Genomic DNA, 12275 nt, shown 5'->3' on the forward strand with positions numbered 1-12275 from the left:
CGTAATCTAACTGAAATCTTCCAGCATCTCCCGGCCTTTTCCACGTGTACGCCCTCCTCTTGTGAGCCTTGAATAGAGTATTTGCTATTACAAGTCGAAATTTAATACAGAACTCAACTAGACTTTCTCCTCTCTCATTTCTAGTACCAAGCCCTACTTGCCCTACAACCACATTCCAATCACCCATGGCTATTAGATTTTTATCTCCCTATACGTACTGAATTACGCGTTCAATAGCTTTACATACTTCCTCTATCTCTTCATCTTCAGTTTGCAACGTCAGCAAATATACCTGAACTATCGCTGTCGATGTTGGTTTGCTGTCGTTTCTGATGAGAACAACCCTATCACTGAACTGTTCACAGTAGCATACTCTCTGTCCTACCTCCCTATTCATAACGAATCTTATCTCCGTTATACTGTCTTCTGCTGCATTTGATATTACCCTGTAGTCATTCGACCAAAAATCCTTGTCTTCTTCCCATTTCACTTCACTGATTCCCGCTGTATCTAAACTGAGCCTTAGCATATCCCTTCTCTAATTTTCTAGTTTTCCTAGCACATTCAAACTTCTGACATTCTACGCCCCACCACGTAGAACATCATCCTTTCCTTGGTTATTCAATCTCTTTCTCACGTTCGTCTCTTCCTAAGTAGCCCCTCCCGGAGATCCGAATTGGAGAACTATCCCAGATTCTTTTGCCAACGGAGAGATTAATCACAATGACAGTTTTTCAATTACAGGCCACATGTCCTGTAGATACACATTGTGTGTCTTTAATGCATAAGGTTCCATAGCCTTCTGCATCCTCATGTCGTTGATCATTCCTGATTCTTCCGTCTTAAAAGGGGCTGTTTTCCACCTCAAAAGAAGAGAGTGCCCTGAACCTCTCCTGTCCGATGCTCCATGCTCTGTGACAAGGCCGTTGGCAGAATGAGGGTGACTTCTTGTCCCGAACGTCTTCGGCCGCCATTGCCGTTGATTTTTATTCAAAATTTAAACGGTGGCGGGGTTCGAACCTGTGACCGAAGACGTTTTGATACGTAATTTAGGATACCACCGCCAGTCTACGGGTTGTCTATATTTGTCGTAGAGCAGCGTGTTGGTTTTGTCGTGTAGCGTAACGTTTTTTGAAGTAATTCCCTTTGGAATTTTGTGCACTATATATTCGTGTATGATATTTGGAATTCTGGTTGTACTTTTTCCAAATATCTCGAGAACTTGGAGGAAAGTAGGATCATTTTCAAACTTTTTCAAATTTTGAGCTTCATATCTTTTTGTGATACGTACTTGGAGCACCGGATAAGTTGTAACGAAAACAATCGTTTTCACCATAGAACTTGGACCATTCGCATTGGATAATTGATATCTACATGAACGCCAAATAAATAATTAGGAAATTGCTATCTGTGATACTGTCACGTTGTAAACTGAATCAACTGCAAATTCGAAAGCAGTGACGTAGTTTAAGTATGACTCTTATTACTGAAAACACGTTTATTACGGAAATTAACATACAGCCAGAACATAAAAATATTTCATTACTGGAGAGGGAGTGGTGTTACTCAGAAAAACAGCGAGTATTCGATAATACATGACTATTGCAAAGATAAAAAAATTCCAGAACCTTTCAGAAAATTATAAATACTTCGTAACATCTAACCCCTGCTTGGTGGCTTTGACCTATTACGTTCAACACGCCAAGAAGGGACACTAACCGCTACGCCACGCTTATACGGCGTTGCGTCTGGCAATATGATCCTATTTATAGCGAACTCACAGAGTCGAACATCGAGGGTCCACTTTGCACTCAGTTGTTGACATCCGACTGCCATTAATGTAGGAGCATGGCTGGTAGAAACTTTTCATAGATCATTTTTAAGCTGAGAACATAATGAAAAAGCCGTGTCCTTTTTAGTTGAGGTATTGAGGTTTAAAATTACTTCAGCAGAAATTGTCGTTTGAAGCACTGAAGTTGTCAGCACTTAAATTTAGGGTCAGTTTTGAAAAATCGTAAATACCAATGTATCTAAAGAAGTAATCGTTTCAAAAATGAGATTTGCAACACTGAAAACGCAATCTAATCCAATGAAAGTTGTATTTTGTGCAGAAGGGTCAGTTAAGTCCGAGTGCTTTTCCACGTAAATGATGTTTCACGTGTTCGCGGATTTTGCAGCTGCTAACATGACGGAACAACATCCCAAGAGGGCTTTTTACCAATAAAATTACAAATGACCGGACGTAGTGTAATGAGTATGACCCAGAAACTAAGCAACGACAGTGGTAGGAAGATGGGGGAACAGGTACAATTTTGATATCAAATTTATATGCAATTTAATTACATTTATCAATTAATACCCCCCCACAACCATGCCCACCTCCACCCAGACCACGCCCACCCCCATCCCCGGGTGACGTCGTGTGTTTCTCAGCCTGTACGTGAGCCCCAGCCGCCTCCCCCCACCCCTCCCACCTACCCTATTGGCGAGAATTTCGAATTTTGGTGGGAATTACTTTTTCCAAAGACTGTGCTGACATCCCACCCCACCCCCAATCTGGGAATTGGTGGGAAATTAAAAATGGCGGTACTCTTTCCAGGACATGAACGCTGGTCATCCTGGATGGAAAACCCAATTGCAATCCCCTAACACAATTATACTACCAGAGGCACTTGGAACAGGTGGGGAATAACAAACAGCCGTGTCCTTTTCGGCATTCGAACCCTAGTCCTACTGGGTGGCAAGCCCAAGTCCTCCTCCCCCCCCCTCCAACTCATGGAAACTGTCCAGATGAAGGAGAGGAAGGTTAGGTTAGTGAACTTTATTTATTTTGGTTGGGAAACTCGAAGTAAGGATCGGTCCTAATTACATAGTTAATCACAAAGATCGGGCCTAATTACACAACTATGTGCATCGCGCTACTCAAGCACTGCCTGAAATCGCAATACAGCCCAAAAATTGACGCTACCGTACAACTGGTGTTACCCTGCTGGGAAAAACCTTCACAATACCACTCGAAACTAGTGACAGACATACTCAAACTCTACCCTTCACCTGCAAGCTGGCGGGAAAATAAAGGCTGAGGTGTCCGGTACTACCTCTATTCGTTTTGGCGAGAAATATGTTCAACTGAGGAGATTCTGGTGTTGGACAAAGAAGAGTTCAATAAATATGTTACCTGTTAACATACAGCTAAGGACAATGTCTGTCATTGTTTGATGTCAGAGTTCGCTACAGACGCCCGCAACACACGTAATAGAAGCCAATACACGCTACCGCACCTGATGGACAAAATGCATCAGTGTTCTAATTACACTAGGAAATTGTAGTGAAAAAACCTAACTTGTAATGAATGGGACATAATGCACAGGGGGTGGTAGTTGAACGTGTGTTCAGCTCACAAACAGCCGAAATCAAGGCCGTCTTACACCCCCTCATCCCTCCTCTCCCTCCCTCCACCCATCCATCCATCCACCTACGGGGACAAGACAAGCTTTTTCAAACAGTCAACTGCTACAGCAGAGCGCCTCACCGGCGCTGCCCGCACTGGGCCTTTCACCACAACCCTGTGGACGCTGTCCGCCTGGAGGCGATGGTCATTCACCAACGCAAAAGCAGCTATGGTTAACTAAACAATAGCAGGTAAAACGACAGCCGGCCCATGGGCAAGTTGTTCGTGTAAAGTATAGCGACACAGTCCCCACATGCCTTCCGTTGGTCAGGGTGTGGCTGTGGGCAGCGACCACCCACAGTAGACATGTTCGCCTGTGTCTCCAGCAGCCCGGCGTTCTACAATGGAGAATAATTTTCTTTAACGTCAACACAATTCTTTCTTGCAATCTGTTAAACGTATTTCTCAGAAAGACTGGACCCCTCTGGAACAACAACAAAATTCTGGAGAACGCTCCTGATGGCTTTTTCAAAAATCATCTGCTTGGGAAACAGTAAGCCTTCCGCCTAAAGCTACCTCAGCCTCACATCGCAGTGTCTTCAGTACAATGCGCCCCCGCAAGCACGTTGCTGGGTGATGAGCATTATCGCCACCGACAAAAGCTACACATACAATAATGTACGATTCCTTCATTCCTCAGAACAAAACCTGCTAAATGAGGGCTATCCTGACTGTGGGTTATTTGTGTAAAGGGACAGCTCGACCTCTTACGGAACTCGGCCAGCAAGCCGTTCTGAGCATTGGACTGTAACATTTGCATTTAGCAACAACACGTCTCCTATAATAAAGCACCTATTAAAAAACGAAAACACTATCACGACGATAATAAATGTCCTCTTCCCACGAGAATAAACACACCCCTTTTCGCAACACACTACTTTGCGACAGCCAGAGAGGTGCACCGCCGCTGACCACACATGAATTCCACTATTTTGGTGCGAAAATTACCAATCACCGCAAAATGTCCTTGTTATCTCAAAACCTTCATCAGGGCGAAGAAAAAGTGAGAATTTTAACTCTAAAGAAAAAACATCTATGTTAAGCAATTTCTTTCAGTTTTATGGACAAATTACACGATCTGAGACCGTCTCTTGCGTTCAGATCAGTGTCTGTAAATAAAGTGACAAGCACATGTGTATTTTGTACACTATAGCATGTCTCGCTTTACCAATGCAATGCTACACCATACTAGCATTTACGAAAGAAACCGTGAGAGACTGTCTCGCCCTGTGTAGGTGGGAGTTTGATATTTCGTTAGAAGATACCGCCGCAACGAAAGAAAAGAGATACGCCTGTCAAGAATCATTCTGTGGTGCACTAACCATCTCTTCCACCCACTAGGTGGCACATTATAGTTACCAAATTGCTAAAACAATTAATTAAATTGATCGAAGTGTCACTTTGCATGGTGCGTAATTTTTTTTGCAGTCGGATTACACTCACCAGGTAGGCCATATGGGAATCTGTGAAGGGACCACGATGTTCTTTTTGAGGAACACTGTTAAGAAACGACATTTGAAGCTGACCACAGAGGGATTCTACAGCCCACAACATAGACGTCGAGTAATGACCGCGCTATTAATAAACGATCGTAACAACTATAAAATAAAATGCAGTCTTGAGTCTACAGGAACACACAGGTCGCTGATAGATTTCTGCTTTCTGGTAGAAATTTTGTCTGGGATTTGGTATCAAGTCTATCCATTCAGCCACGTACTTGTGTCGGATCCTGTAGAGACGTCTGTTAATGATTACAACCAATGGCGAATCATATTCATGCCACTCTCATATCTCCAATCAAGTGTGGTGTCACAAAGCTTAGGCCTGTCCCACCCTCATTAAATCGACCAAGACTTATACGAATAATTGTAAGAACAGTTCTTATTATTATGTTCTTTAAGTTAGTTTTTGGGTTTTCAGAAATACTGTGGGAAGAAAGTTTACTTATGTTGCAGATAACGTGGAAGACGTTGCCCAACGATCACCACGAAAGTTCGACGTAGCAGCAAGTGGGCAAGGAATAAAACGAATGCTGCAAACTACCGCGAGCCATGGAAGAGCCTGGGCTGCGACGACGTCGAGCTTCCAAGGTCGTTGTTGGACAACGTCAAAATAAGAGATATTCTGCTTTCTCTTTGTAAACAGATCGATCGAGTCTTGAAACGTTCATGTAAAACGTCTAGGCGGGTGACACATTAGGTGGGACCCGATGCCTGTAACACTGCCACAGTTATTAAAAAGATGTTAAACGGCAAAACCAATAGTTCATCATTTATATAGATAAAAAGTAGTAAAGATATAGGAAAGGAAAAGTTGCGGCGTCAGAACGAAAAGTGATACATCGCTCAGCAACGAAGAAGGGCGTAAACAGCGGGCGTTACGTGGTGAAAACAAATCAACTGATATAATAGTAAGTCTGTAATTAAGCATAAAGCCACGTAACACTGCACAAGTCACCTTTTTCGAACCTGTATGGTAAATATCCCACTTAGTAAAAACTCAAGCGCTGTTTTCTTAGACAGGCCCTCTGCATCTTGTAACAGTTCCTCAGTTTCTGCCCTGCCCTCCCTGCAGTTACGTCCATGTGATCGTCCCAATTTCAGTCGGACCTGAGTGTAAGTCAGAGAGCGCTATTCCAAGACCTTCTGTATTCTTGGAGAAACAAGATGAGCTGAGTTAACGCAACAGGACGGCGCTTTGACCCCTCGGTGGAAATGAGAACATATAGCTCCGTCAGTGTGTACAGTGTGTAAGGCCAGCGCCAAGCGAAGCTTTCCCTTGCAATACGAATTGGTAGAAAATATGGAAAGAGCAGTTTTGTTGGTGTTTCTTCTTGGGAAAATTAGGAAGACTCCACATCATTCAGGGCATGGAAGAAGGATAGGCATTTTGCTGCTGCACTGCGCTACATCTCAAACTACATACAGGTACTGCATCCAAAGGAGATCTGCGTCTCTCAGGGTGCATTCATATCTGTCATCCAAATTGTTACGCTGTCGCCAAGGTAGCCCCTGCGGGCCGGCAACACATCTAACACGACACAGGATTGAGTTTGCCTATGCCCAAAGGCGTAAGCAATGACAAAGATCGGCTGTTTTGGAAACAGACATTCCGCTTACTACTTTATTCAGAGGGAGTTTGAGATGGCCTGTAGGAAGTATTACTACAGCAACATCTGATTGGCTGACCAATACTATTTAAAGGCTAGAACCAGCACCGGACGTCAGTTCACGCCGAATACCGACCTCAAGGACGTCTCCACGGAAGAGTACGTCTTCGCCATCGAAATAGGACTTGGAATTAAGTGTATGTGTGTTACCTCTGACTCTTGCGGGAAACTTAGAAGTTATCTTCTGTTGCCTCTAGTAGGAAATTCTTACTGGCTTTGTGATTGTGACTTTTCGTTGCTATTCAGTCATTTCCATGTAGACTCACGTAAATAAACGTATTTTTTACCATCCAACAAAGAAAACTTACGAAATATAATATCTCCTCTAACTTCGTCTTCTGATAAATCCGAAACAAATACAGTGTGCTTTCCGCCGTTGACCATATGTGGCGACCCTATTAAATATATACGTATCGGTTCATTGGGGAAGGTTGCTCGTGATCTAAGTGGCTTCTAAAGACCAATGTAAACGTTCGTGCCGCGCAGGATTAGCCGAGCGCTACAGTCATGGACTGTGCGGCTGGTCCCGGCGGAGGTTCGTGTCCTCCCTCGGGCATGGGTGTGTGTGTTTGTCCTTAGGATAATTTAGGTTCAGTAGTGTGTAAGGTTAGGGACTGATGTCATTAATAGTTAAGTCCCATAAGATTTCACACACATTTGACCATTTTTTTGTAAACGTTCGTCATCTGTACTGTAGGAGGACCATATCCGACAGACTAGCAATCACATGAGAGGATTCGTCTATTGTTCCTTCATAAGCACTGTAATACATTCGTTTGTCACACATCCAGTCTTTGTACACCGCCATACACTTTGCTTTTTTCTAGAATGACTTGGAGGTCTGTGTTACCTGCTAATAAACTGACATTAACGCGTTTCGATCCTTTGGCTCTCACAGGAAGCTGAACATCACATGCCGTAAACTATACCGCTACCACAGACATGGGCTGGTAGAAATAAAACACAGTGGCGATGTTTCTCATTGACAAAAATGTGGAAGACATTGCAACATATGGAAACTGGAAGAGCTTGTCGTATTGTAGAGAGCTTCCAACAGCTGTCCGACTGTACAGTGAATCTCATCTTCTCCAGCGACAGGGTAGCGAATGTCTCGGTGTTCCATTTGGAAGAGCATTGCTCCCTTATTCTGCAATAATGTACATGATTACTGTTTCAGTGTTGACCATCGCCGGAAGGTGCTGTTCACAACACGTGTGAGGTGTTACAAATAAGAAGTAGTACTGTTATCATGTTGGCGAAAAAAATAAAAGTAAAAACATGTGGAAGGCATCGCACCTTATGAAAACAGGAAGAGTCTGCAGCGTCGAAAAACGCTTCCAAACAATTGTATCTGCACAGCGACACGTAGCAGACATTCAGGGTTCTGCTAAGGCTACCTCCATCTCAACCTAGTGTTGTTAGTCAATCATTATGCGGTACCCAGAGGACTAACGGGTGAGAAAGACATAGTTGATATGAGACGATGTTCTGTAATACAGACCATAGTTGATAGCTTGATTAATTTTAGCAATTTTACATGTTGTTCCGTAATTTCAATGTCAGTCAATGACACGGTAGAACAATTCCCAGTTTCTGCATCACTGCTAAATCACCCCTCCACTACTTTGCAAGTTCCATACACTAGATTGCGGATGCAGCTAGATAACTGTGCAGTATGTCCATACGACCATATACACCAAAGTATACCAGACAGCGTCCTATACCTATGCAGAGAGGTTATATACATATTTCGAGCACATCGAAAGTCAGTGTCCAGAAGCTAGAATAGTTCGGATAGCGACAGTGCTGCCATCATGAGGTACACTGACGAACTGACTGACAGAAGCTGGCGTGGCGTTTTTATCTCCTACCTCACCCGCCAACCGGCGAGTCGCTCTGTCCACCATCGACGCTCAGCATATTCTCGAATAATTAGTTGTATACAAGTTCCTGACAAGAATAATGTACAGAATAACGGAAAAGAAAATTCAGGAACTGTCAGATGACGATCAGTATGGAGGGTAAAGGCACCAGAGGGGCAGGTATGACGTGGCGGTTGAAAACGGATGCAAGACTGAAGGAAAACCAAGAAACTTTCATAGGATTTGTCGACCTGGAAAAAGCGTTCGACAATGTAAAATGGTTCAAGATGATCGAAATTCTGAGGAAAATAGGGGTAAACTGTAGGGAAAGACGGGTAATACACAATATACATAACAACCAAACTGGAACAATAAGACTGCAATAACAAGAAGGAAGTGCTCTGATTAAAAAGGGTGTAAGACAGGGATGTAGTCTTTCACTGCTGTTGTTCAAGCCATACATTGAAGAGACAATTACAGATATAAAATGAAGTTTCTAGTATGGGATAAAGTTTATGTTGAAAGGATATCAGTGATAAGATTTGCTGATGACATTACCACCTTCTGTGAAAGAGACGAAGAATTACAGGATCTGCCTGACGAGTACAGAATATGTATTGAGAGTAAATCGAAGAAAGACGAAAGTAGTGGGAAGTAGCAGAAATGCAAATAGCGAGAAGGTTAACATCAGGGTTGATGATCACGAAGTAGAGGAAGTTAAGGAATTGTGTTGGCTGGGCAGCAAAATTGCCGGTGACGGTCGGAGCAAGGAGGACATGAAAAGGAGAATAGCTCTTGCAAAAAGGACATTACTGGACAACAGAAATCTACTATTATCAAACACAGGCCTTAATTTGAGGACTAAATTTCTAAGAAAGTACGTTTAGAGCACAGCATTGGATGGTAGTGAGACATGGACTATGAGAGAACTCGAACAAAAGAGACTAGAAGCATTCGAGGCGTGGTGCTACATAATAACGTTGAAAATTAGGTGGACTGATAAAGTAAGGACTGAGGACGTTATCCGGAGAATCGGCGAGGAAAGGACTGTATGAGAAACACTTATAAGAAGAAGGGACGTCTGTTACGACAACAGGGATTAACCTCCATGGTACTAGAGAGAGCCGTAGAAGGTGAGAATTGTAGAGGAAGACAGAGAAATTGAAGCATACAGCAAATAACTGCGCACGTAGATTACAAGTGCTACTCTGAGATGAAGATGTAGCCATAAGAGAGGAATTCCTGTCGGGTCGCATCATATTAGTCAGAAGACTGATGACCCCCCCCCCCCCACAAAAAAAGTGCGTAAGGCAGACGGTGCGTACAGTTGAAGATCATTGCCGAGCACACTAACGGCATGCCAGATTGAAGCAGCCTAACAAGCCGGCAGTCGCACAAAATGGCCTATAGTAATTACATGGAATGATTACGACCAGACCAAGGTTCTGACACAGATGTATAACTTCTGAGACTCTGTAATAATAGAATTTACAGAGATTCGAATAAGGGAACTGATGATAAATAATGGTAGTGGCTACTGTCTAAGTAATGCACGGGAACCGGCCATTGATCTGATTGAGAGGAGGAAGGCTACATCCCACAACAAACTTACTTTAGCGTAAGTGGAGGAACAGGAGAGGTACCTCAGTACTTATATCTGTGCACGAACCGAGGACGGAGCAACCTGTATGTGGCAAAGTGAGGGAGGAGATATAGGGCACGGACGGAGAGCAGAAAGGCGGAGGGAGGCGGTAAAAGACAGAAGCACCAAGCTGTCGCCTCAGCAGTCAGTTCATCAGCGCATCTCATGATCCGTTGGCGAGTGGGGCAGCCGCAGCTGTAGAGATCCATTTGAATGAATAAATAACCGTAACAGCTGTCGTAAAAAGATTTATTGGATTCCTACTGATTCACAACTAGTACCGTGACTATAAAGTCACATGTTCAGTTACCAAAAAATTGACCTTTTTTTTAGATATGTAAGCCGTTCTTCAATAAAACACAGCTGCCCTCTGTCCCCATGCTGATCACAGCATAAAGCCGCAGCCGTCAAAAAACTTGACAGTGGAGCACAAGCAAGTTGCAAGACGAGCAGCAGTGGAAGAATGTATGCAGAGTGACTCGGGCCGGAGCACAGCACGTACTTTACCTCCACCTGATGATGGCAAAGTGGTTGCTTGCTGAAATATTGTGACTGTTGGACACTACATCCAGCCATTCACCTGTGAGTTATTTAGATACTTTGGTGCAGACTACGTTAATTAATAACATAATCACTTATTTCATCTTTAAGTTGCTAGGGGAGTGCAGAAGTAGTGTTGTTCAGAAACGAACATAAATATCTTTCACCAGTTGCTGCAAGTTACAGCGCCGGAAAAAAAAGTGTACACCTGGAAAGAAGACGTCGGTTCTGATCTGATGGCAGCATTTGCAACCTGAGAGATAATAGATATACTGATAATAGTTTCAACGCCGTCCTCCAACAGATAGCATAGCGGCATAGTTACCAGAGCGCCATCTGTGTCTACCCGATAAGAGGGACTGCTCACAGATAAACCCCTTCCTCCTCACGAGTCATACGATCCCGTTAGACACCACCTGATTCTGCGCTCACTAGTGCCGAGAAAGGACCTAAATCTGATAAATCGCCACCCTGTCTCCACGCCCTCTGACTGGGAACACATTTTTGTGGTCTCAGCCAGGTGCGTGTCGGCAGGGGAGTCCAATTCCTGTCCACGGCGATCTCTGCCACTTGACTTACCACCAGACCCAGTCAGTCTCCAGGCTTCTGAGTCGATCTTAGTATTTATTAGGAATTCTCAACCCTACCTCGACGCCTGGCATCCACCAGATCCATCCAACCAATGAGTCCCACGTTTCCCCATCTACCTCAAGATCTGCAGGCACAGCGACTCAGTTTCGCTTATCCTGCTCAACATGAGCTTTAGTTACTCGTTATGTTCCAGCCGTAGCCGCAGCCGTAGCAGAGGCTCAGTGTGGTGCAAACGTGTGAAGCAAGCAGGCGACTGTGCCACAAAGAGCACTCGTGCCTCATAAGGGGAACTGAGCGAGTTTGAAAGGCGTCGTATTATGGTTCTTTCATAGAAATGTCAAATAAGTTCGACGTGCTGCGTCAGTTGTGCAACGATGGTGGTATCAGTGGTCACGTGAACACTCTCACAGTTGTATATGAGGTCCTAGACGTCCATGGAGCACAGACGCCTTTAAATTGTAAGGGCAACAACTGCAGATCGTACAGCTACCGCAGCACAGATAAGAGCAGTTGTGAGTCCACGTGTGTCAACACAAACTGTTGCGAACCGGTTATTACGGGCACGCACAACTCTAGCCCATCCTCCACTCACGCCATAGTATCAACATGCACAGTTCAACTGGTGCTGTGAAAGGATCACTTGGAAGATGGAATGACACGCTGTGGTCTTTAGCGTTGAAATCAGATGCTATGTGTCTGTGTGAAATCTTTTGGGATTTAACTGCTAAGGTCATCAGTCCCTAAGCTTACACACTACTTAACCTAAATTATCCTAAGGACAAACACACACACCTATGCCCGAGGGAGGACTCGAACCTCCACCGGGATCAGCCGCACAGTCCACGACCGCAGCGCCTTAGACTGCTCGGCTAATCCCACGCGGCAATCAGATTTTACCTTCACGCAAATGATGGTCGTTTGAGCGTACAACATAGAACTGCTGAGCGCTGTCTCTTCGAGTACATACGTTCAAGATATGCCGACGCCACACCAGGCCTTAGGATCTGGGATGAGATAAGC

The sequence above is a fragment of the Schistocerca piceifrons genome, chromosome 4, assembly GCF_021461385.2.
Source record: "Schistocerca piceifrons isolate TAMUIC-IGC-003096 chromosome 4, iqSchPice1.1, whole genome shotgun sequence".
NCBI classification, from domain to species: domain Eukaryota; kingdom Metazoa; phylum Arthropoda; class Insecta; order Orthoptera; family Acrididae; genus Schistocerca; species Schistocerca piceifrons.